The sequence below is a fragment of the Helianthus annuus genome, chromosome 17 (assembly GCF_002127325.2).
Source record: "Helianthus annuus cultivar XRQ/B chromosome 17, HanXRQr2.0-SUNRISE, whole genome shotgun sequence".
NCBI lineage: Eukaryota > Viridiplantae > Streptophyta > Magnoliopsida > Asterales > Asteraceae > Helianthus > Helianthus annuus.
Window position 1 is genome coordinate 188,073,254 of NC_035449.2, and position 26,736 is coordinate 188,099,989.

The following is a 26,736-nucleotide window of genomic DNA, read 5'->3' on the forward strand; positions in this document are numbered from 1 at the left end:
AGTCCACCACATAAGCCATCACCCTCTCGTGTTACATCGGTGTGTGACTGAGACTCTGATTCGGACCATCATGGTATACCACCAGATCACCCGTACCCTTGGGTAAAGACAATACTCAGTGCATTGTAGAGTCGAGTTTCAAAAGCTGAAGAGACGTCCTCCTGTTTTTTTCCCATGAATTCACAGCTCCCCGTTGTGCTAAAGAGGTTGAGGTTGCTCCATTTTCGAAAAACCCATGATGAATCTGTGATAGTGTCTAGTGTGACCAAGAAATTGCGGCATCCCCGAAGGGATCTTTGGTGCCAAACAATATCTAACGAAATGGGTCTTTAGCGAGATCCATGTGTATTCCCACTTCATTGATCATATGACCCAAAAGGTATCTCTCGAATCCAGAAGTTACCTTTAACAAGACTTCGCGTGGAGTGGCTCCTCCCGCAGGAGCCCTAAAATATGATACAAATGCCGCCCATGATGTTCCTTCCTTTTAGAGATGATCCAGAACGTCATCCATAAATACGGTCGATTCATGTGGTCCATAAAGCTGGTGGTGTGTTGATTAACTCAATGGTCATGGTGTACAAAGTCACAATGGCCGTTTCAGAAACATTCTCCTCTTGGTCTTCCGTCAATACATGGTCAAGGCAAACAGTTCTTGATTGTCACCTTGCTGAGTTCTGGATAATCAGTACACATACGAAAAAGCTTTATCTCCCCGAATATAGCCGGGGCTCCCCAAAGCGAACAAAAACTATGTCCGATAAAACTCCTGTCCAACAGTTCCTGTAGATAGTCCTTGCAACCCTCCTGGTGCAAGACGCTATATAGCACGAATACCCAGGGTTGTCCCTGTCATTAGATCAAACTGAGATTCTGCCTAACAGTGGTGGAAGTAAGTCTGAAAGCTCCCCGGGTAGCACACTGAGAGAAATCACGAACAATTGGTGGATCCTCGATCCTCCTTTCCTTAGCCTCAGTATCAGTAACAGTTGCTAACGTAGTGGGGTGATTCCCTCCGTAGACACTTCTGGGTCTTCATAGCTGAAATGGCGCTAACCTTTGCACCACTCTGTTGCTTTAGAACAAATAACGATTCTGATTAACCAATCCACACTAACTACTGCATTGTAACCATCAGGGGTAGTAGAAGGAAGGCCGATGTTGAACACTTGTCCCACAAGGTCGAGTTTACATCCCAACAAACCTATAAGGTTTCGATTGTCTTGCCCTCAGTCAATTCCACAACAGGTTTGGCTTCAAGAAGCGTCAGGGTTAAACAGAACAGTGGCGAAGCGATTTGCTACCCATACTAGCTACCATGTTGCTGCTATGCCTGGCGTCGCCTACGCCAATCCTAAATGTCCTTCCACGAGCATCATTTCCAGTGTTGTTGTTACGGTTGCGAGGATTCCCAATACTATCATTATTCCCTTGGTTGTTGACGTCTTGTCTTAGCAACAGTCAATCCCTGTCAATGTCACCTTCGTTTCCATGTTGTAGACTACGATTACGAGTACCTTGATGTTGGCCTGACTGTTGCCTCCAATGCCGTTGCTTGAAACGATGCTCTACGATCTTTCACCATCAAAGTCCATCTTTTCACATTCTGTGCCACGCGCCACTCACTGTGCTGGTAGCCACATATTCCATACTATAATCTGTTGTCATTGCTTATGTCCCGATTGATTCATAAGAGTTGACTCCCACGAGTCGCTGACTAGGGTTAAGAATTCGATTGAAGTCAATTTGTTGGTGTTCGTTGCCGGTAATCAGGGTTGTCCAATTACTGAGGTTGGTAAGGTATTACGCTCTTCCTCTTCTCCATCATTCTTGCGAGTTGACTGAGTAATACACGGTATGTTTCCAGAACATTGCAGAAGTGTTCGCACTTCAGGGTCTAAGACGTTAACGCGCTAGGTTCTAACATACAAAAATAGGTGAGGAAGGTATAGACCAATCATTCAACACGAAGGCATCCATCTCAGGGACGTTCGTACAAGCACCTAACATTCTACACAGTTCGCTAGGCGTTCAGATGGGTGTTCAGGTAATACTCGATAGCATCATGATTCGTAAGGATTTAGAGTGGAGTGAAAAGATCACGATCAAGTAGAAGACAATCACTACTATGGCCCCTATAGATTTGTTACGCTTCTCATCAAATAATTAACAGAACAGAACCCCTTCTTCACTCGTTAAGGCTCACTGGGACTCGCATGCACCCCACATTATTATTATGTGTGCACCCACAATAATATTATGGTTTGCATGTTCATCTCAGTTCCTCCTAACTCATGTCAAATGGTTCCCCGAATTCGAGCAATAAGACAGATGACGCCACAACATAGATCATGAAAGTTCAAGAAGAGTCGCACTCTTAAAACACGTAACATGGGTTGGTAACATAGAAGTTCATACTGCAGTGCTAAGTATGCATTCACGTGTGATGTTATTCGTAAGAAAACACTAGATATACTCTGCAATAGTAAACAAGAAACAAACCTTGCAGTCTGGAGCTGAGTGTCATGGTCGATTTCGGATCTGTTCGGTTATAGTCTGGTTTTATAAAAACGTTTTAAAACCTAGTTCACTATAACCAGTGGCTCTGATACCAAACTGTCACACCCCCAAAATACCACATGCGGGAACACCGCGGAATGTGTGACGCATCAGAGTTTGAGCCACCAATCACATTGAATCAATGATAGATATTTAAATAAAACATGTCATTAATTACCAATAGTAAATGTCAGTCATAAGATTAAATCAAAAAAGTTGTGTAGCGGAAGCATATAGTAAATCGTTTAACAACTGTTTCATAATAAATGTTCAAAACCAATGTATCAGATATATGTTAATCCATGAGCCTCGATCCATGACCACTCCAGCACTCCCAGATAGCAAGTCCATGTCCCAAATTCTAACGACCTGCAAGCATGCAGACAAGTGTGTCAGACGACGCTGGTGAGTTCAAAGTTTTGTTAACGTGCTTAGTTACCAGATGTGTGTATAAGACAGTTCAACGTTTTGTTTTGATGTTGTTATTACTTGATTACCGTATGTGGCGACTAGATGTGAATGCCCAACCCCATTGCCTCCATTTAGGCATTGGTCATGAGGTCAAGGTATCAAACAACCTTGAATAGATGTAAGGGGTCTTATATGTACACGATGTGAATGCCCAACCCCAATGCCTCTAAATAGGCATTGGTCATGAGGTCCAGGTAATTAGTTCACGCCCGTCCTTTCGGCCCGGTGTGAGGGTGCCAATCCTAATAGCGCTATCAACTAAATACCTCGTTGCTTCTTCAGCAACACGGTAGATGTATGGGGTCTTACATGATTTATACTGTGTTCAATAACCAACATCCCAAATAAACAGTTTACCCAGTTTTCCCTTCAGAAACGTTTACCAGATGTCCCAAACCACCGGGACGCATGCTTAGAAAAGTGCAGTGAACTCACCTTAGATTGCTCGGCGTGTTATGTTACCCGTTTCCCAGTTGGTCAACCAACCCTACCGTGGTTACCAAGATCAGTCAGTGTCATGTAAATATAAAACATGTGTTCTTTTCATTTAGTACATAGGTTACAAGTAAACAACATGCATAATATTACTCATGTTGTAGCAAATATCCAAATCACAACACTAATTCATATAACGCCATAATCCATGTTGGGTATTTTGATTATCATTACAGTGAACATACAACTTATAACTAGTAATCATACAACATAGTTATCCGTAACACTAGGTACCTTATTAATTCACCGGTTCATATGTGTATATATCATATCGTTATACAAGTTAATATATCATTATCTTGATTCCACAAATTACTGGCCCAGTCCAACAAGTTGTAACATGTACGGCCCAACGACGGTGTGTTGTTTGGACTGCCTACAACTAGGCCCAGCCCAATTGTTACGCGGCCGCACCTCTACCCCGACCCCTTTGCCGCCCAAGTAATACCTTGATGGGCCTCATGTTTACATAATTTGTTACTCACACCCGGCCCATCGCCCTATGTTTGCTACGGTTCGAACCAGTAACCCAAAATGAGTTTGTAATTTATAAATTCCATCTTCACTATTTTATCTAAATCCCTTTTTATTCACCAATCCGTTAAACCCACGTACAAAATCATTTAGCAATCAGAATTCATGTGTTCACTTATTTTAAACAATAATGCCTCCTATCAATCGGATTACTATTAATCTATAAAGCTAGCAACAAGGATTCACTCCCTTCATAATCATTAACCAATCAATACATCATACAGTATACAGAATGTTTCACAACCATGTTCATTATTAATGCACATGAAGAACCTCATGCAGATTATAAGTAATCACAAACATACCATTCAATTCATTCAATCCATGCGTGATACTAACATAAGCTAGTCCATCTATTCAATCCGTACATAACACAAATCGAACATACTGTGATCACCTTCATTCCATACATATATATTAATATGCACTAGGCAATTCTATATTAATTAATAATAACCATCACGATCACCTTCATTCCATACATACATATTAATATGCACTAGGCAATTCTATATTAATTAATAATAACCATCATGGTTCCCCATAGCTATGGTGATCACATACATAAACATCATATTGCATACGTATACACTTTTGTTACACAAACTCACACGTGAACAAGATTAATAATTGTGAATTAAGAATTTATGTAAACATGAATCTACTAACCAAATAATGCTTCGATGAAGGGGAAATCTCCTGCCGCACGCACTCTTGGAAGAAGTAGGGTTTTATTGGAGTTTTGTGCTAAGCAGGAAACATAATACGTACACATAGATATTAAGGGTTTGGGCGGTTAACCCTTTTTGGCCGAAATAATGGGCTTAAGCCCATGTACTTGGGCTGCCGAAACTAATGGTAAAGCTGCCAACGTAATGGTCAAGGGTGGCGGGTTTGGGCTTTTACTTCAGTCATGTTTGCTTCGGGCTTCAAGAGTTTGGGCTGACCCAATAGTTAGAACGATAAGGATTATAAAACATATAGAATAACACATAAACAACCCAAATATAAAACATATAGTATAACGGGGTTATAATGTGTGTTTGGTTTAACAGGATTATAATAGTACCTATAGTACCTAACATAACAACGGTTGACACGGTCACACTTATGAACGAAGAATAATGAGAAACATAAATACGAGATCACACGATACTAACCTTGAAAGTTCGGGTTGTCACAACGTTCGCCTTTCCTTCGTGATATTGAATATCACAGTCGTAATCACTCAGGATTTCCATCCATCTTCTTTGCTTCATATTTAACTCTTTTTGCCCAAATATGTATCTTAAACTTTTATGGTCTGTATAAACAGTAAACTTACTTCCATACAGATAATGTCTCCAAAATTTAAGGGCAAAAATTATGGCTCCTAATTCTAAATCATGAGTCGTATAAATCTCTTCATGCTTTTTCAATTGCCTAGAGGCATACGCAATTACCTTCTTTCGTTGCATTAGCACACATCCAAATCCTAACTTTGAGGCATCAAAATATACTTCGAAATCTTCTATTCCTTCGGGTAAGGCTAAAATTGGAGCGTTCGCCAATCGGTGTTTTAAAATCTTAAAAGCTTCTTCTTGTCTAGATCCCCATTCAAACTTAATGGCTTTACAGGTCAACTTAGTCAAGGGTACAGCTATCTTAGAGAAATCCTTAATAAATCTTCTGTAGTATCCAGCTAAGCCTAGAAAACTTCTAATTTCCATAGCTGTTTGTGGGACCTTCCATTTGGTGATTGCTTCTATTTTAGCAGGATCTACAAGAATTCCTTCGTGATTTACCACATGACCTAAGAATTGCACTTCTTGCAGCCAAAATTCACATTTCAAGAATTTGGCATAGAGCTTTTCTTTTCTTAACAAAGTTAAGAGTACATGTAGGTGCTCACAATGTTCCTTTTGGCTTTTGGAGTAAATAAGTATATCGTCGATGAAAACGATCACAAATTTATCCAAGTATGGTTTACAGATCCTATTCATCATGTCCATGAATGCTGCAGGTGCATTCGTTAATCCAAAGGGCATGACTGTAAACTCATAATGACCATACCTAGTTCTGAAAGCAGTTTTAGGTATGTCCTCCTCTTGTACCTTCAGTTGGTGATATCCAGATCTTAAGTCTATTTTGGAAAAATATCTAGCACCTTGAAGTTGATCAAAAAGATCATCAATCCTAGGTAATGGGTATCGATTCTTAATTGTAACTTTATTCAGCTCTCTATAATCAATACACATCCTCATCAATCCATCTTTCTTTTTCACAAACAACACTGGTGCTCCCCAAGGGGATGAGCTAGGTTGTATAAACCCTTTGCTTAGTAATTCGTCTAATTGCTTTTTCAATTCTAGCATTTCGGTGGGTGCTAATCGATAAGGTGCTTTGGCTATTGGTGTAGTTCCTGGAATTAGATGAATTCTAAACTCTACTTCTCTATCGGGTGGTAACCCAGGTAATTCTTCTGGAAAAACATCTGTATATTCTGAGACTACAGGGATGTCTTGAAGTTCCTTACTTTTAGTGTTAATGATTACAGAAATCATATACACCATTTCTTGTTTTCTCGAATAACTAGCCAATTTCATTACTGAGATGAATTTCAATGGTTTTCGAGGTCTATCTCCTGTAATTAAAATCACCTCTCCTGTGGGGGTACGAATTTCTACGGAATTCTTATCGCATAGGATTCGAGCATGGTTGGCTACTAACCAATCCATTCCTAATACTACATCGAATCTAGCTAATTTCATAGGTAACAGATTTGCAGAAAACTTATGGCCTAATAGTTCTATCTTTCCTTCTTGCCAAACTTTATCTATGTTAACATAATTTCCTTCTACGGTTTCGACCGTAAAAATCTGCCTAAGGGTGGTTAAAGGCAAATTAAGAGCTTGGCAGAATGAAGTATTAATAAAACTTTGGTTTGCACCAGAGTCAAATAATACTTTTGCAAATACGTCGTGAACTAAGAACGTACCAGCTATCACATCTGGGATGAGTTCAGCTTCTTGAGTGGTCAACTGGAATGCTCGTGCATTCTTCTTAGTAGCTCCGTCGGCTTGTTTGGCTTTGTTGTCTGTTGGTTTAACTAACTTAGGACATTCTGGTCTAAAATGTCCGGTTTCTCCGCAGTTAAAACAGACTGTTGTCTTCTTTCTACAATTTTCTTCACGATGTCCTGCAACTTTACAAAAGTTGCAGATTACATTGCATCTTCCAAAATGGTTCTTTTTGCAATTTCTGCAAAAAGGCGGATTTGCGGATTGCCTCATTCCTTTCTTCTTAAACTTATTATTATTATTACCCACACGAAATCCTTGGGTAATCTTTTGAGCCAATTCCTTCTTTCGATCTTCTTCTCTTGTGCGTACCAGTTCATCGGTTAAGGTATTAGCTAACTCCACAGCATCGTCAATAGTGCGTGGTCTCGCAGCTTTAACGATGTTACGGATCTCTCCGATTAATCCCCAAATATAACGGGAAATGAGTACCCGTTCTGGTGAAGCCAGGGTAGGTACCACTCTCGCATATTCGAAGAATGTCGAAGTATATCCCCGACAATCTACGCCTATCATACGATGACTCAGGAACTTGTTTGCCATTTGTTCCTTTTCGTATTCGGGACAGAATTTTCTTTCTACCAGACTCTTAAATTCTTCCCAGTTTATTGCATAGGCCACCTTTCTTCCTTTTGCTTGCAATACAGTGTTCCACCACTCTAATGCCCCTTCTTTGAACAAATTCGACGCATACATAACTTGATCTTCTTCGGCACATTTACTTATTGCAATTACTGCTTCGGTTTTCTCTAACCAACGCAGTACTGCAGTTGCTCCTTCGTTACCTGTAACACCTCGAAATTTTGTGTCCAATAATGTGTTAACACGTGTCATGAGTTTACACGTGGCATTAGATATTAAATAAAGGACTAAAGTTGACAAACCTTGAAAGTATGTAAATTCGAGGGTTATAAATGTCAACAAAGAGTAAATATGCTGTATAGTAACTCTAAACGATGCTCGTACCTTCAAACGAATAAATCATGGATCGTACGGAAGCGAAACGCGGAAGAAAGTGAGAGATTACAAGCTACAGGGGTTAACTGTGTCAACATGTTTAATTATACCTCTGAGTGACCCTTTGACAAACCCGAAGCTTTGTAACAGTAAAATACGCTCACTAGAATGTACTATATAAATTTCGCGAAGTTCCGTTTTAAAACGAGAAAGTTATGATCAAATTCGTACGAGAGGGGTTAAAAGCGTCAACAATGAAAGTTAAGGCTTTTCGGATAGTAATTAAACTAACCGGGGGCTTGACAGTACGGGTAAATGGCACGAGGCCCTTAATTGTAATTAACCGAGGGCCAAATCGCAAAGTTACCCCTTCAAACCCGAAAGGTCAGGTTATTAATTACAAAGATTTCGTTAATCATTACAAAAGATTCAAAAATCCAGAAAATTAGACCTAACGCGGGCCGCGTAAAGGTTAGGGTCTAGTTGATGCGGGCCGCGAGCCACCTGTTAATCCGGTTTCTGACTTATGGATTCAGGCGGCCCGCGTACAAGATGCATGAACTCTCATGCGGGCCGCGTGGGACGCCCAGTAACAGAAAACATGGGCAGATTCAATGATTTGGCTTGTAAACGATCTTGTGAGCAATCAATGAAGCATGGGCGCCCTCTACCTGACCCCTAGCACCTTAGGACACTTGCTGATCATCCATGAGCAATGTAGGATGTGTTGTAATGATCTTGTGCACCAAACTTTACTATAAAAAGGCCTACCTTGTGCATAAGTTCACCACACCTCAAACACTGCTCTCAAGATCATTCCTGGAGCTCTCAAGTGTTCTTCTATCATCCTAAGTCGTGCACAAGCTTCTGTAAGTTGTCTAACCCTTTTATGGCTTAGTTTTTGCTTAGTTTAGCTTAAAAGTCAATCCGTCGTAGTTAACGATTGACTTTGTGATAAATCACGAATGGTCCAGTGATTTGTCGAATCAAAGATAGTTATGTGTTGGTATTTATGTGGGTAATAAACCCTTAAAAGGGTTCCCCTGATCACCACTCTAACTAGGTCAAATGTCGAGTCAAACGTGTACTTAAAAAGTCAACAGAAAGCCATTTTGCGATTTTACGCATAATCTGTAATGTAGATGATATGCAACCTGTTTAAACACTCACAAAATATGATAATAAGTGTATTAACAAATCTAAGCTTGGTTTGATTCGGCCATTTGCTATATTGACCCGGTTCGGAGCCGAAAGTCGCAAAACTTTGACTTTTGCTTTGACTTCAGTTCTGACCTGTTTTAGTGCAATGTAGATATGCCTTAGGACTCTCTTAGGACCAGGTCACATGATGGTATCACCCTCTCTGACCGGTTCGTCGTTTGTCCAAGTCTTTTACACATTTCCGTTAAATGCTTAAAAGTTGACCGTAACGCCCTTTTTAAAATAAAACGAGAATTTCGGACATGTGAAAGGATCATAACCTCGATTACTGATTTCTAAGCATATCCCTAAAATTTCACGTCAATCCGAGATCCAGAATATGAGTTATGCTAAATAGCGCAATTAAAGAAAACTTTTGTAATAAACGGCGCAATTAGCATAACGCCTATCTAAACCCGGATTTCGACACCAAACCTTTTGCTCACTGTTGTAAAATAATATTTTGGAATTTTTAAAGATTTTTAATTATTTTTAACCTGCTCATAACCTGCGGTTATGGCAACGGTTCGGTAAATACCGAATATACCCTTTTCGGCCATAACTTGAGTTCTACAAGGTCTTTTGACCCGATTCTAGTTGCTACTGATTTTAAATAACAAATAAAGTATTTTAGACTTTATAAACTGTTCGGGAAACTCAGATTTCCTGTAGAACTCTAAAACCTCTTTTATAATCTTTAAAAAGACCGAAATACCCCTACGGGGCATAATAACAACTTAAACTCGCTACGGGCATTACGGAAGGTATCCTACTGATACCACAACCTCTTTAAAGCATGTTGACTTAGGAAAACAGTGTAGGACCCTTACGGTTACCCGTTGCGCCTTTTGCGCGCACGGTTCGGCTTATGTAACAAGTTTACATAAATTAGCCGATACGGGTCAAACCATATTGTTTTGACCCCAAAATCCAGAGTATGATTATTATACCCATATAAAACAAGTATTCAAACTTGTTGGGTCAAAATCACACTCCATTCACGGTTTTCGCCTTTCACGCGATTAAACCGTAACTATACTTCGAAACTAACCGGTCTAGGCTACGGCAAATATAAAGACCCGTTAGGATTCTAATAGGTTATTTTAAAACCTTCGTTCCAGAATAGGAGACCAGTAAAAGCTATCTGTGATTTACTCAATTAAGGATTATACTTGCAAAGGTAAATACTTTTAACTTATTTTCCGTTATACGGGCTTGGGTTATGGTATCTAAAATACCGCTTGGTCGGGCAATTGACCCCAACTCATTAGTAGTTGGGTATTATCAATGTGACCCGTTTAAAAACTGTTTTGTTGGCTTAAAGCCTTTGGGAGCTTAATGACCATGTCCCGGATATCCTTGGCAGCATTTATGAATGGCCACGACCTTGACATCCCGGTGTAGGCGTACACCCGGCATTATGTCTATGACTATAAAAGTATAGCCGTTGGTTACCCGCCACGGTGTTATATGCTATGTGGTGTGTCTATTAAACTTTAACCCGACACGACTCGGGCGACCAAACGCATAGTAACATGTAATTCTTTACAAGATTTGATTATAAATTATCCCAAGTTATAAAGAGTTTGTGCCTTGAGCATTTAAACCAATTTTATCAAACATTTTTACAAAAGTGTTAGTTGAATGTATTTACCAGTGTAAACTGACGTATTTTCCCCAAAAAGACTAAATGCAGGTACTAGGCGTAATTGGCTGGGATTTCTCCTTAGCATCATTAGAAGTCTCGCAAGCTTAAGATGCCTGAAGTCTGTTGAACAATATTTTTGATATTATTATTTGATCCCCTGTGGATTATTATTTCCGCTGTGCATTCAAAAAGACTAAATGGTGATACCTGATATTACACTTAAGTTGAAATATATTATCTTATTGCTTCCGCTGTGCATTCATATAATTGTGTGGTTTGACTATATTGTTGCCAACTACGTCACGGTAATCCCCCCATCGGGCCCGCCGGTGATACACGTGGAAATCGGGGTGTGACAGGTTGGTATCAGAGCCAACACTGAGTGAATTAAACACTAGCCTTTGTGTTTAATCTCAGTTACACAATTGCACATACTTGAGTCTAGACAAGAACGTAGGACAAATTCGAATTGCTATTCCAAGTTTGTCTTTTTATTATTATTGTTATTTAAAGTTTTGAAAGCAGGAAATATGCCACCTGCAATCAGACGAGGAAGAGGAGGAAGAGGCAGAGGAACGATCATTACTCACCATGATCACGAAGCTGGACCTTCGAACACGCGAGCTCCTTCCAGTACAAGGAGTGAAGAACCACAGAGACGAAGAAACCTTTTTGAACCTGCGAGACATTCTACCTCGCATAGCTCAACACCCTCATACCGTCATTCGTTTGGACCGTTCGAACCGTCGTCGCACACGCATTACAATTACAACTATGAGCGCGACCCATATGTGATAGCGGCTAGGTATAATGCCCGCTGTCCCGACGGAGCTTTTGGAAACATGGGAATACCGGACTACTCAGCTCATGGGTATCCAGCACCTCCTAGACCTCCAGTTCCGCAACCGGCGCCACAACCATGTTTCTCTCCTCCTGAGCAAGAAGAGATCCTCCACCGATTAAGTCGTGTGGAACAAGATTTCGAGGAAGAACGAAAGAACAACAGGGGATTCCTTAAGGGTCTAGCGAACCTGTTGAAGGGCAAGAAGAAGAAACGAGACCATTAGTCTCCTTATGTATTGTTGTATTTGCAATTTAGTCCCTGCGTGGACATTTATCGTATTTCAGTCCCTACATGGACTTATCTTTTAGTCCCTGCGCGGACATCTATCTTGTATTGGTCCTTGCGTGGACTTGTTTTTTTTTCTATAAACCTCTGCGTAGGTAGTTATTTATTTAAAAGTCCCGTTTAGGGCAGCGTGTAATCGTATTTAAAGTTTATGGAATGTTATGTTATGAATTTCATTTTTGTTATTACTGTATATGAAATAAATCAAAATCATTCCTTTTAAATTAAATCTGCCTAAACAAAGAATCTTAAGAGTGAAACCTAGCCAGGTGTCTTTTTAGACCCGGCCAAGATGGTAAGACCTGATTAAAAGATTCAGTATTCCAGTTAACCTCTGTAATCATGTTAACGTTCGTGGCAGATGTGATTCGTTAAAATCGCACGCGTCATTCTTGTATAAGAATCCTTCTAAGGATTCCAAAGCCCAAATTAATGATATAATAAATCATGGGGTAAATCATCCATGAAGATGATCACTTATTAAACATCCATTAGAGGTGTAGTGCCTACAGGCCAAACTTGTTGAACATCCATTGGCGATGTAGTGCCTACGGGCCGAATTATCAAGCATCCATTAGAGATGTAGTGCCTATGGGCCATAACTATTGTCATATAAGATAAACGACAGTGGTGGATTATGACTCCCTGTCAGAAAGGGTAAAAGGACTACGGTTCAAACCTTTATACCTCGATTCTCTGTAATCTCGGCTAATATTATAATAACGTCCTCGTGACTAGGCTTTTATGCCACTAGCAATATTAATTGTAATTAGGATAAGTATGTTCAAATCCTAAATAAAAGTGAGTAACAAATTAACCAGATATGGTCTCTGTTACCATGGTTAATGAATTGCCATAAAAGACAATTCCATAATAAACTCCTAAATAAAATTTTCGTTATCTTCTGTAACAGATTCAAGTTACCATGGCTGACCCTACTGGAGAAAATAGCCACTCGAATGAAGACGAATACGATAACGCCCAAGTTAATTTGACGGGCGCTCAATTAAAAGCTCTTGTCGATAACGCTGTCAAGGCACTACATCTCTAATGGATGCTTGATACATCACTTTGGGAAGTGTAGGCTCGATTCAAACTCGCAGACTCAGTCGAGGTCGTATGCTTGTGGGTTGTGCAAGTCCAAGGACCACAAAACCGTGGACTGCAAGAAAATAAAAGATGCTACCTGCTATAACTGCAATGAGAAGGGGCACATTAAGAGCAACTGCCCTAAATATACCAAGAAGCCTGAAGAGGCCAAGAAGAACAATGCTAGAGTCTTCAGGATGGAGGCGAAAGAAGCAGTGCTGGATGACAACGTAATCACAGGTACTCTTCTCGTAAACGATATCTTTGCAAGAGTACTTTTTGATTCGGGCGCTGATAAGTCTTTCGTAGATCATAAATTTTGTAAATTGCTGAATATGCCTGTCAAAACCTTAAACGTGAACTACGAGGTAGAGCTAGCAGATGGCACCTTAGAAACCGTCTCCACTGTGTTAGATGGATGTGTGATATCCATTAAGAACCACTCTTTTCCTCTATCTCTACTTCCCTTTAAATTGGCCGGTTTTGACCTAGTATTGGGTATGGACTGGTTATCTCACAACCAGGCCCAAATCGTCTGCAACAGAAAGCAGATTGTGATAAAGACTCCGGCTGGTGAATCGCTTACCATTCGGGGAGATACCCAGTACGGATTACCTGAGCAAGTGACTATGCTCAAGGCTTCTAAATGTCTAAAGAAGGGTTGTGTCATTTACATGGCACAGGTGATTATTGAAGAGCCTAAACCAAAGATAGAAGACATTCCCGTCATTTCGGAGTATCCAGAAGTTTTCCCTGAAGATCTACCTGGGTTGCTGTAGGATCGTTTGTTAATCTAACGAGTCGTTCAGAGAAGCTCTCGTCCGAATTAAGAGGCGGAAACTAATAATTCGGTGCAATTGAAGCCGTATTCACTTTAATATTGCTGTTGTATTGATTTCAAGCACTTTTACAAGTTCTTACAGCACTTCGGCAGCACTTCGTGGCTTGCCGGAAGAAAATACACTGTTACTATGTGCTGGATCGCCCCTAGATATATATAGTCATCTTGGACCGCTCATACGACATGTCCGTATGAGCGGTTCCACCTCAAAGCACTATAAGCGATCCACATCATGTTCAAATAGGCGATCCAGAACATTACAAAGACACATAAGCGATCCTAGACATGTACAAATAAGCGATCCCTATACTAACATGCTATTCTAGGATTCCATGTCATCTCCATCTTGTTCAATCTTCTAGACTTGATGAAAGATATAGTCAGCAGACGTAGGTGCACTAACAGTTGCCACCAGATAGACAAGTGGAATTCAGGATCGATATCATCCCTGGAGCAGCACCTATTGCTAGAGCACCTTACAGGCTAGCACCAACCGAGATGAAGGAGTTAAGGACCCAGCTTGATGAACTGCTGGCTAAAGGTTTCATCAAACCCAGTTCGTCTCCCTGGGGAGCACCTGTCCTGTTTGTTAAGAAGAAGGACGGATCGATGCGTCTGTGCATCGATTATCGCGAGCTTAATAAGGTCACGATAAAGAATAGGTATCCCTTGCCAAGGATCGACGATTTGTTCGATCAGTTACAAGGGGTAAGTTATTTTTCGAAGATTGACTTGAGGTCAGGCTACCATCAACTAAAAGTCAGAGATGAAGACGTGCATAAAACAACATTTAGGACTCGCTACGGTCACTACGAGTTCCTAGTGATGCCTTTTGGGCTCACAAATGCACCGGCTGCGTTCATGGATCTCATGAATCGCGTCTGTAAGTCGTACTTAGATAAATTCGTCATCGTTTGACATTCTTATATACTCGAAGAACCAAGCTGACCATGAGAAACACCTTCACTGTATTCTCAAGCTGCTACATCAGGAGAAACTCTATGCCAAATTCTCTAAGTGCGAATTCTGGCTACGAGCAGTCCAATTTCTAGGACACGTTGTCAGCGAGCGTGGTATCCAGGTGGATCCCGCTAAAGTAGAGGCTGTCATGAATTGGCAAGAGCCAAAGACGCCTACTGAGATTCGTAGTTTCCTGGGGTTAGCAGGATACTACAGGCGATTCATTGAAAATTTTTCAAGGATTGCTGCACCCTTAACTTCCTTGACCAAGAAGAAGATAAAATTTGTTTGGGGCCCTAAGCAGCAAGAGTCCTTTGATATACTAAAGCAAAAGCTGAGCAACGCTTCTGTGCTGACACTACCGGAAGGTACCGAGGAGTTCGTAGTTTACTGCGACGCATCACACACTGGCATGGGGTGTGTGCTCATGCAAAAAGGCAAAGTTATTGCCTATGCTTCAAGACAGTTAAAGGTGCACGAAAAGAATTACACCACTCATGACTTAGAGCTGGGTGCCGTTGTGTTCGCACTAAAACTGTGGCGGCATTACCTGTATGGTATCAAGTTTGTGATCTATTCGGGTCACAAGAGCCTTCAACATCTGTTTAATCAGAAGGAGCTAAATATGAGGCAACGCCGTTGGATGGAAACTTTAAATGATTATGATTGTGAGATCAGATATCATCCCGGCAAGGCGAATGTAGTCGCTGATGCCCTGAGTAGAAAGGAAAGGGTGAAACCCATCCGAATTTGATTGAAAGGATATTAGCTGCACAACGAGAGGCTGTTTTGGAAACTAATTATCCTAAGGAAAAGTTAGGAGTAACTGAGGAGCAGTTAACTCTTAGCAAGGACGGAATTTTACGTTTGAATGGACGAATATGGGTTCCGATTTGTGGAGGACTACGAGATGTTATCCTCCAGGAAGCCCATAGTTCCAAATATTCTGTTCACCCGGGAGCTGATAAGATGTATCAGGATCTAAAGGCAAATTATTGGTGGATAGGCTTGAAAAAGTCTGTAGCCGCTTATGTAGCGAAATGCTTAACTTGTGCGCAAGTCAAGGCTGAGCATCAAAAGCCATCTGGCTTGCTACAACAGCCTGAACTTCCAGAATGGAAGTGGTAATGTGTAACTATGGATTTTATTACCAAGTTACCCAAGACGAGGAAAGGAAATGACACAATATGGGTTATCGTTGATAGGCTGACTAAATCAGCGCATTTCTTACCCATCAAGGAGACTTATAGCTCTGACATGTTAGCCCAGTTATACGTTGATAAGATTGTAGCCTTGCATGGCATACCTGTGTCTATTATCTCTGATCGAGATACTAGATACACGTCCCATTTCTGGAAAAGTTTCCAGCAATCTTTGGGCACACGTCTGAATTTTAGTACGGCTTACCATCCTCAGACAGACGGTCAGAGTGAGCGTACTATTCAAACGTTGGAAGACATGCTGCGTGCATGTGCTATCGATTTGGGAGGTAGTTGGGATAAGAACCTACCACTAATCGAATTCTCCTACAACAATAGCTACCACACCAGCATAAAGGCTGCGCCTTTCGAGGCATTATACGGTAGAAAGTGTAGATCGCCTGTTTGTTGGGCGGAAGTTGGAGATGTCCAGCTATCAGGACCAGAGATAGTCTTCGAGACGACGGACAAGATTGTCCAGATTCGAGACCGTCTCAAAGCTGCCAGAGATAGGCAGAAGAGTTACGCGGATCCAAAGCGTAAAGATTTTCACTTCGAAGTAGGTGAAAAAGTGTTACTTAAAGTATCGCCCTGGAAAGGGGTGATGCGTTTCGGTAAGAAAGGCAAACTAAGCCCGAGATACATAGGACCTTTCGAGGTTATCGAGCGGGTCGGGTCCGTTGCCTATAAGCAAAACTTACCGGAGGAGCTCAATGGAATTCACAATGTGTTCCACATCTGCAATCTAAAGAAGTGCTTCGCTGATGAATCATTGGTGATCCCACACACAGATGTGCATATAGATGAGAGCTTAAAATTTGTGGAAAAACCCTTGTCGATTGAAGATCGACAGGTGAAGAAGCTTCGAAGGAAGCATGTACCTATAGTAAAGGTCAAGTAGGATGCCCGTAGAGGTCCCGAATTCACGTGGGAAGTTGAAGCCACGATGAAAGAGAAATACCCTTATTTGTTTGAGTAAATCTCGGGTCAAGATTTATTTTAAGGGGGTGAGGATGTAACACCTCGAAATTTTGTGTCCAATAATGTGTTAACACGTGGCATGAGTTTACACGTGGCATTAGATATTAAATAAAGGACTAAAGTTGACAAACCTTGAAAGTATGTAAATTCGAGGGTTATAAATGTCAACAAAGAGTAAATATGCTGTATAGTAACTCTAAACGATGCTCGTACCTTCAAACGAATAAATCATGGATCGTACGGAAGCGAAACGCGGAAGAAAGTGAGAGATTACAAGCTACAGGGGTTAACTGTGTCAACATGTTTAATTATACCTCTGAGTGACCCTTTGACAAACCCGAAGCTTTGTAACAGTAAAATACGCTCACTAGAATGTACTATATAAATTTCGCGAAGTTCTGTCTTAAAACGAGAAAGTTATGATCAAATTCGTACGAGAGGGGTTAAAAGCGTCAACAATGAAAGGTAAGGCTTTTTGGATAGTAATTAAACTAACCGGGGGCTTGACAGTACGGGTAAATGGCACGAGGCCCTTAATTGTAATTAACCGAGGGCCAAATCGCAAAGTTACCCTTTCAAACCCGAAAGGTCAGGTTATTAATTACAAAGATTTCGTTAATCATTACAAAAGATTCAAAAATCCAGAAAATTAGACCTAACGCGGGCCGCGTAAAGGTTAGGGCCTAGTTGATGCGGGCCGCGAGCCACCTGTTAATCCGGTTTCTGACTTATGGATTCAGGCGGCCCGCATACAAGATGCATGAACTCTCATGCGGGCCGCGTGGGACGCCCAGTAACAGAAAACATGGGCAGATTCAATGATTTGGCTTGTAAACGATCTTGTGAGCAATCAATGAAGCATGGGCGCCCTCTACCTGACCCCTAGCACCTTAGGACACTTGCTGATCATCCATGAGCAATGTAGGATGTGTTGTAATGATCTTGTGCACCAAACTTTACTATAAAAAGGCCTACATTGTGCATAAGTTCACCACACCTCAAACACTGCTCTCAAGATCATTCCTGGAGCTCTCAAGTGTTCTTCTATCATCCTAAGTCGTGCACAAGCTTCTATAAGTTGTCTAACCCTTTTATGGCTTAGTTTTTGCTTAGTTTAGCTTAAAAGTCAATCCGTCTAAGTTAACGATTGACTTTGTGATAAATCACGAATGGTCCAGTGATTTGTCGAATCAAAGATAGTTATGTGTTGGTATTTATGTGGGTAATAAACCCTTAAAAGGGTTCCCCCTGATCACCACTCTAACTAGGTCAAATGTTGAGTCAAACGTGTACTTAAAAAGTCAACAGAAAGCCATTTTGTGATTTTACGCATAATCTGTAATGTAGATGATATGCAACCTGTTTAAACACTCACAAAATATGATAATAAGTGTATTAACAAATCTAAGCTTGTTTGATTCGGCCATTTGCTATATTGACCCGGTTCGGAGCCGAAAGTCGCAAAACTTTGACTTTTGCTTTGACTTCAGTTCTGACCCGTTTTAGTGCAATGTAGATATGCCTTAGGACTCTCTTAGGACCAGGTCACATGATGGTATCACCCTCTCTGACCGGTTCGTCGTTTGTCCAAGTCTTTTACACATTTCCGTTAAATGCTTAAAAGTTGACCGTAACGCCCTTTTTAAAATAAAACGAGAATTTCAGACATGTGAAAGGATCATAACCTCGATTACTGATTTCTAAGCATATCCCTAAAATTTCACGTCAATCCGAGGTCCAGAATATGAGTTATGCTAAATAGCGCAATTAAAGAAAACTTTTGTAATAAACGGCGCAATTAGCATAGCGCCTATCTAAACCCGGATTTCGACACCAAACCTTTTGCTCACTGTTGTAAAATAATATTTTGGAATTTTTAAAGATTTTTAATTATTTTTAACCTGCTCATAACCTGCGGTTATGGCAACGGTTCGGTAAATACCGAATATACCCTTTTCGGCCATAACTTGAGTTCTACAAGGTCTTTTGACCCGATTCTAGTTGCTACTGATTTTAAATAACAAATAAAGTATTTTAGACTTTATAAACTGTTCGGGAAACTCAGATTTCCTGTAGAACTCTAAAACCTCTTTTATAATCTTTAAAAAGACCGAAATACCCCTACGGGGCATAATAACAACTTAAACTCGCTACGGGCATTACGGAAGGTATCCTACTGATACCACAACCTCTTTAAAGCATGTTGACTTAGGAAAACAGTGTAGGACCCTTACGGTTACCCGTTGCGCCTTTTGCGCGCACAGTTCGGCTTATGTAACAAGTTTACATAAATTAGCCGATACGGGTCAAACCATATTGTTTTGACCCCAAAATCCAGAGTATGATTATTATACCCATATAAAACAAGTATTCAAACTTGTTGGGTCAAAATCACACTCCATTCACGGTTTTCGCCTTTCACGCGATTAAACCGTAACTATACTTCGAAACTAACCGGTCTAGGCTACGGCAAATATAAAGACCCGTTAGGATTCTAATAGGTTATTTTAAAACCTTCGTTCCAGAATAGGAGACCAGTAAAAGCTATCTATGATTTACTCAATTAAGGATTATACTTGCAAAGGTAAATACTTTTAACTTATTTTCCGTTATACGGGCTTGGGTTATGGTATCTAAAATACCGCTTGGTCGGGCAATTGACCCCAACTCATTAGTAGTTGGGTATTATCAATGTGACCCGTTTAAAAACTGTTTTGTTGGCTTAAAGCCTTTGGGAGCTTAATGACCATGTCCCGGATATCCTTGGCAGCATTTATGAATGGCCACGACCTTGACATCCCGGTGTAGGCGTACACCCGGCATTATGTCTATGACTATAAAAGTATAGCCGTTGGTTACCCGCCACGGTGTTATATGCTATGTGGTGTGTCTATTAAACTTTAACCCGACACGACTCGGGCGACCAAACGCATAGTAACATGTAATTCTTTACAAGATTTGATTATAAATTATCCCAAGTTGTAAAGAGTTTGTGCCTTGAGCATTTAAACCAATTTTATCAAACATTTTTACAAAAGTGTCAGTTGAATGTATTTACCAGTGTAAACTGACGTATTTTCCCCAAAAAGACTAAATGCAGGTACTAGGCATAATTGGCTGGGATTTCTCCTTAGCATCATTAGAAGTCTCGCAAGCTTAAGATGCCTGAAGTCTGTTGAACAATATTTTTTTTGATATTATTATTTGATCCCCTGTGGATTATTATTTCAACAATGGTGATACCTGATATTACACTTAAGTTGAAATATATTATCTTATTGCTTCCGCTGTGCATTCATATAATTGTGTGGTTTGACTATATTGTTGCCAACTACGTCACGGTAATCCCCCCACTGGGCCCACCGGTGATACACGTGGAAATCGGGGTGTGACATTACCTACAAATTCAGCAGGTTTGCAAGCAAGAAATTCTTTGTAAGTGCAACCAGGCGTTGCAGCTTTCATTTTCTTAGGAGGTGGAGCCTGTCGTGGATTATTATTGTCATGATTGCCGCCTCCATTTACACTATGGCTAAAATTGTCCTCCTGGGTACGTTTACTAGGAATGATTTGTTGCGGTTCAACAGGTTTCTGAGCAGCAGCCATGATTGCAGGAATAGCATTAGCTATCCCTTGAGTGATGATATTTTCAATATCTTGTCTAGTCATATACTGGTTTTCCTGATTTTGCTCAGATTGATTCTCTTCATTAATTGGTTCATTACTAGCGTTTTCCATCTGATAATTAGTATAAGTGTAATTTATTAGTGTCAAATAATTGCTAGTTAGATATAACAAAGCAATTACACATAAACACATAAAACCTTACAACACATATCTATAACCAAAATTGTCGATTTTCTCGACTTCTACTTTGTTTGATAGATTATATAGGCGTCAATACACACTATCTTTCTTAGAATGTTTTATTTCCCATTTTACAAAGTTAGATTTCACTATTACTATTATTATACAGACAGACTTTCCAACCCCACTTTTCTTTGATCAACTGACAGTTCAGTAGTGACGCTCCCTCTCGTCGTACTTCCAGGAGATTTGTTCCCCTATTTCCCGGATCCTATTCCCTGTACCTATCAGTTCTTCACCAAACTGATGAAGTTCGGCCAGGTTTTCATAGCTCATTGGCGGGTTGGGGATAGGTTCTGGATCAAATTGAGGAAGTAAAGTATAGGGACTATTGATCATATTTTGGAATTGCCAGTCATTTGTCCACCACTCTTCCATTTGGCCTAAAGGTCATGTGTGGATTAGTGGGTCTGGAATAGTTGGTTCTAAGTTTATTGGAAATTGGGCTGTGGCAGGGTAAGAGTAGAGATTATTGTTGATAGGTTCTATGACATCACAATTCGCTAGTAGACGGTCTATTTCGTCTTGAAATATGATTTCTTCCGGTTGTTTCGAACTCTCTCCGATCTCTATTCCCTTTTGCTTAATGTCTTATCTTATTTCTATCTCGACTGGTTTAGAAATCTCTCCAGTCTCAATTCCTTTTCCTTTGTCTATGGGGTTTTCTATTTTGGGAAGTCTCCTAGTGGCTGGCTTCCTCCTGCGCACTTTTCTCCATCCTACATATCTTCTTCTCTTTTTAGGTTTGGCTTTTGCCAGCGGTGGAGCTTGGAATTCCAGAGGTTCCTCTATGTCAGCAATATAACCAGTAAAGTCGTGGGAGACTTCAATTGGTACTGGGTAGAGGTTGAGATTCTGAAATGCTTCCGATATCTCATTCATGCTGGATAGCATATATGCAAAATGCACAAAAATGTTAAGTTAAAACTTTGGAACAAAGTTTAACAAATAAACATTGAAGTTTTATTGCATACCAATTTATACAAAGGATAATCAGGAAAAAGAACACACTAGGATTTGATTTATTATTTACGGAGTAGTGATTTTCTACTAGATTAGGCCTATTGGTATTTTAGAGGTTTGCATTTTCTGCTACGGTAGCTAGCATATAAAGATTTTCCCATTTTTCATCTAATTCATCCTCCCAAGGTGGACTAGTAACAAATTCCTGGATTTCCGGATTAAACCTCACTTTCTTGGCTTGGGGTTTCTTTATTTTCTCCTGACCCTTCCTAAGAATTGAATTTCTTTTCTCTGGGGTAAGAGGATTTTCATAATTTGCTTTACGGACAAAAATTCCTTCTTTTAGATCTGCTGGGGATTTGGAGGAAGAGGTTCCTTTTTCTGTGGGTGTAGTGTCTAATTTGTGGTAGATAGCAGAAAGCTTTTGTTTACCCATATTGTAGCTAACAAATAACCAGTTAATAAAACACATAATCACAGAATGGCAATTAATAAAATTAAGTATTTTGTTAAATACTTTACTTTAAATTAGTAATAGGCTTAAATCAGTGGCTCGATCAGTGGCTCTGATACCACCTTTTCCTGTCACAGCCCTCGACCCCAGTTTGACCCGGTTCAAGGGCCGCGTGGCAGGAATCCCGTGGTATCTAATTTAGGTGACAGCGGAAGTCTTTTAATACAGGATCTTTTAATACTAAAAATGCCCGTTTAATATATTATATAAAGTTCTAGGGATAAAATCCCATAATTTACAATAAGATGATTTCACAGGGAAATCTTTATTTCTCAAAACATGTTTCTTTATTTATTCACATTGAGCCACTTCTCTGAGCTTGTAGTGCTTCACGGCACTTTTCTTGGATCATAACAGATCACCTGAAACATGTTTGAAAAAGGTTTTGTCAGCGGGGAAATACTGAGTGAATCATTCTTGTTTATGTAAAATCATAGTTAGTTATAATTTACAGTATTAAGAGCGATTACAATGTTTCTGATATCAACCAACTACCCACAGTATTTGTCACTTGACTCGTTTCGGTGACTGTGGTCATATCACTGTTGGGTCCGTTCACCCACAAGTGACGTCACTCACTAATAGGTCCGTTCACCTAAAAGTGACGTTTCATGAATTAGGTACGCTCACCTAAACTGATAACACTAGTAATGTGCACAATACCCCACATACCGGCTGTAATTTGGTGATTACAAAGACTTAATCCATGTAATTATAACTTTGGAAAATAATTTGGAGTATTGTAAAACAGTTGATAAAAAGAGAATGACTCACATTGCAGATTTAACGAGCAAAGTATAAGCCTACTGATTTGCCTTGATTAACCTAATTTAAATAACAATGCACACACAAACGGTTAGTAACTAATACAGCAGTTACGTCAATTCACGAGATTAAACCCTCACAACAATTAGTAAAGTGTAATCTTAATAATTCAACGGATTCACAACGAATAACAGAGCATAGTCCGAATTCGAACAGCACTCAAATATTCAAGTTGAAATCACGATGAATAACAAAGTATAAGCTCAATTTGAGCAGCACTTAAACAATCGTTGGATAGTTATAATCGATCGGACGTTGAATCGTAATAGCGATCGAGTTATTATGTAACACCCCCAAAAATATCGCAAGCGGAAGCACCGCGGGAGGTGCGACACCTCAGAGTACGAGCCACCAATCACATTGAACCACGCAAGTATTTAAATAGATATGTCATTAATTAACCAAGCAAATTCAGTTCCAAACGTTAAACCCAAAAGGTATGTTTAGCGGAAGCATAAGTGAATTAATATCAAATTGTTTAAAGTTTCAAAACCACCAAGTCAACTGTTTAATCAAAAGCCACGATCCATGACCACTCCAGCACTCCCAGATAGCAAGTCCATGTCTCCAACCCTAACGACCTGCAAGCATGCAGACAAGTGTGTCAGACGACGCTGGTGAGTTCAAGTTTTGTTAACGTGTTTTGTTACCAGATGTATGTTAAGCCGATTCAATGTTGTGATACGATGTTACTTATAACATGCTAGATACCCTAGGGAGTGTGCCCATATGTATCCGGGGAGTGTGCCCCTTAACAACCCCAATGCTCCTAACCAAGCATTGGTAATGATGCCCAGCTAATTAGTTCACGCACGTCCTTACGGCCCGGTGTGAGGTATCCCACCTAATAGCGCTATCAACTAATTACCCCATTGCCCTACAGGCAACCTGATGATGATAGATTCCATGTCCATAACCAAAACCGGTTTAATTGTTTACCCAAAGTTTCCCTTTCCAAATGTTTACCAGTTGTCCCAAACCACCGGGACGCATGCTTGAGAAAATGAAATGAACTCACCTGGGATTGCTCGGTATGATACACAACAGTTCAATTAAGCTACGAAGTGATCAATCACGTCCTATCACAGTTATCATACCAAATCAGATTCGTATACTAGTAGGGCACGTATGTTCCACACATATTGTAACAAGTTGTATACAAATATTGATCATCATATTCACGTATAGGTATCAACAGAACAATTAAGTAAACAAGCAGAGTCCAAGCATCCGGCCCAATCAGTTAGGCTCGTAACAGTGTGCAGGCCCAATAACAAAGTGTACGTGTAAAATGGTCTCGAGTCGAGACTAAGTGGTCTCGTGTTGTACTGGTTTCAAAGTCTCGAGTCGCAACAAGGTGGTCTCGAGTTGTCATGTTCTAGTCGAGACTACACGGTCTCGAGTCGCAACCGGACCCGCAACCGTGGTCTCGGTTTGTGTTGTTTTGTGTCGGTGTGTTGGTTTCGAGTCGAGACAGTGAGTTCTCGACTCGCAATCCATGTTGTAACTGATTTCCTTAGTTGCAGTTTATGATTTCCGTGATATCAGCTAACATCTTTGGCAGTTTCACAAATCAGATCAAACACAATTATTTCAATATTCAAGTATGTTCATATCACCGAAAATAACATTAATCCAAGAACAGTAATTCAATATCATAAGGAACATACAATCGGATCGTATGATTAACGAATTTCGAGTCTATTATGCAACCCTAAGTCATGTGTACAATAAACCAATCAATACCACAAATCATAATATCACAACCGGTTATCATGCATACACCCTAACTGAATTAGATCATCATATGCAAATACTTAATCATCTATCAACAATCATGTATCATTTAAAATCCATCATGTGAGACATGTATAACCACATATGATAATCCAACAATTAACAAATACTAACCGGTTGAGAGGGATAGAACGATCCGAACATGAGGATCTTCGAGAGTTTAGAGATTGCCGCCGGTTCCAAGGGAAACGAGAGAGAGAGCTTCTAGGGTTTGTGTGGTTTCTAATGTTGCAAGTTGTGAGAATGTTACTAACATTCTAGGTACAATTCGGTTAAGAGGGGGGATGGGCCGAACCCTCACTTGGGCTGCCCTAAAGGTCTCGAGTCCAACAACATGGACCGAATGGGTTTGTGTAGTCGAGTGGGTCATGTACGATCGGGTCATTTGTATACATTCATACATTACACAATTTACACAAAGCACGTATTATCATAACATATTATTCAGATAAAGTCCACGTAATCACGTAACGTTACACAAAAATCGGTTCGGAATACGAGTTGTCACATATTACCCTGATTGTGGCAGCACTTCGTGAATTAGTGTGTGTTGTGGACTGATTCTACTATAACTCGACGTACACAGAGAATTTTTACGTCGTTTCAATCACATAATGCAAGTGCCAATGTCGGCTATTTATACTGATTTTTGGACACGCTTACGGACCGTAAGCCACTTCCCTTACGGTCCGTAAGGGAAGCAGTCTATTTATAGGCTAGCCAGGTTCGGGACTAGCTATGCTGAGTTGACAGTTTTCAATTTTTAAAATTTGACAAGATTTATTGATAATCGTTACTAGGATTTTACCCCCCCCCCCCCCGAGTTTTAGGGGCTCTGATCCTGATTCCAATTGTTCTAGAAATTTTAGGGTTTATGCAGAATCACTCGGGTTTCTCAATTAGGGTTTCCTTTTTGATTAATTATCATCCTAAGTATTACTTTTAGTGAGAGTTGTTACAAACAGGGAGGAAAATATTAAAGGATTAATTAAAATAGTTAGGGAAATGACTAAAATGCACTTGACTTAACAGAAGTGAATGGATGGGGTTAAGTCAATTGAACCAAAATGGCAACGATGAAACCTTTTTAGACCCAGTTGGTAAAAATCAAACATTTAGACTAAACTGGTAAAATGGCCCAAACCACAGGGACCAAAATGGCATTTAACTCTTGTTTTAATTGGTGCTTCAAAAGATACTTCCCAATCAATACATAACACATGACCACTACTTTTTATTTGTTTATTTCTTTTTATTTTTATCATAATTTTGGTACAACAAGCATATGAGTACAAGGTCTTTGATTTTCTTTTATATAAAACTAGTTAAGTGACACGGCTGCAACGCGCGCGAGCCAGTGCAAACATCAAATAGGACACGCGTGCAACGCGCGCGAGCCAGTGCAAACATCAAATAGGATGGTGCGTATAATACCGTAACAATATGAAATGTTTGGTTTGACATAACCGGGTCTAGTCGGGATTACATCATATTTCTAGGAAGCGGGATATTACACACATAGTTATTTACAGTGCCATAAATCTTCCCTAGCACTTTTCTACTATGGTCAAAACTAAATTTGTTGATAAAACTGGTGTCAAAAAGGGAATGACAAACCATTTTATCTGTACCATTTTTGAAACATTGA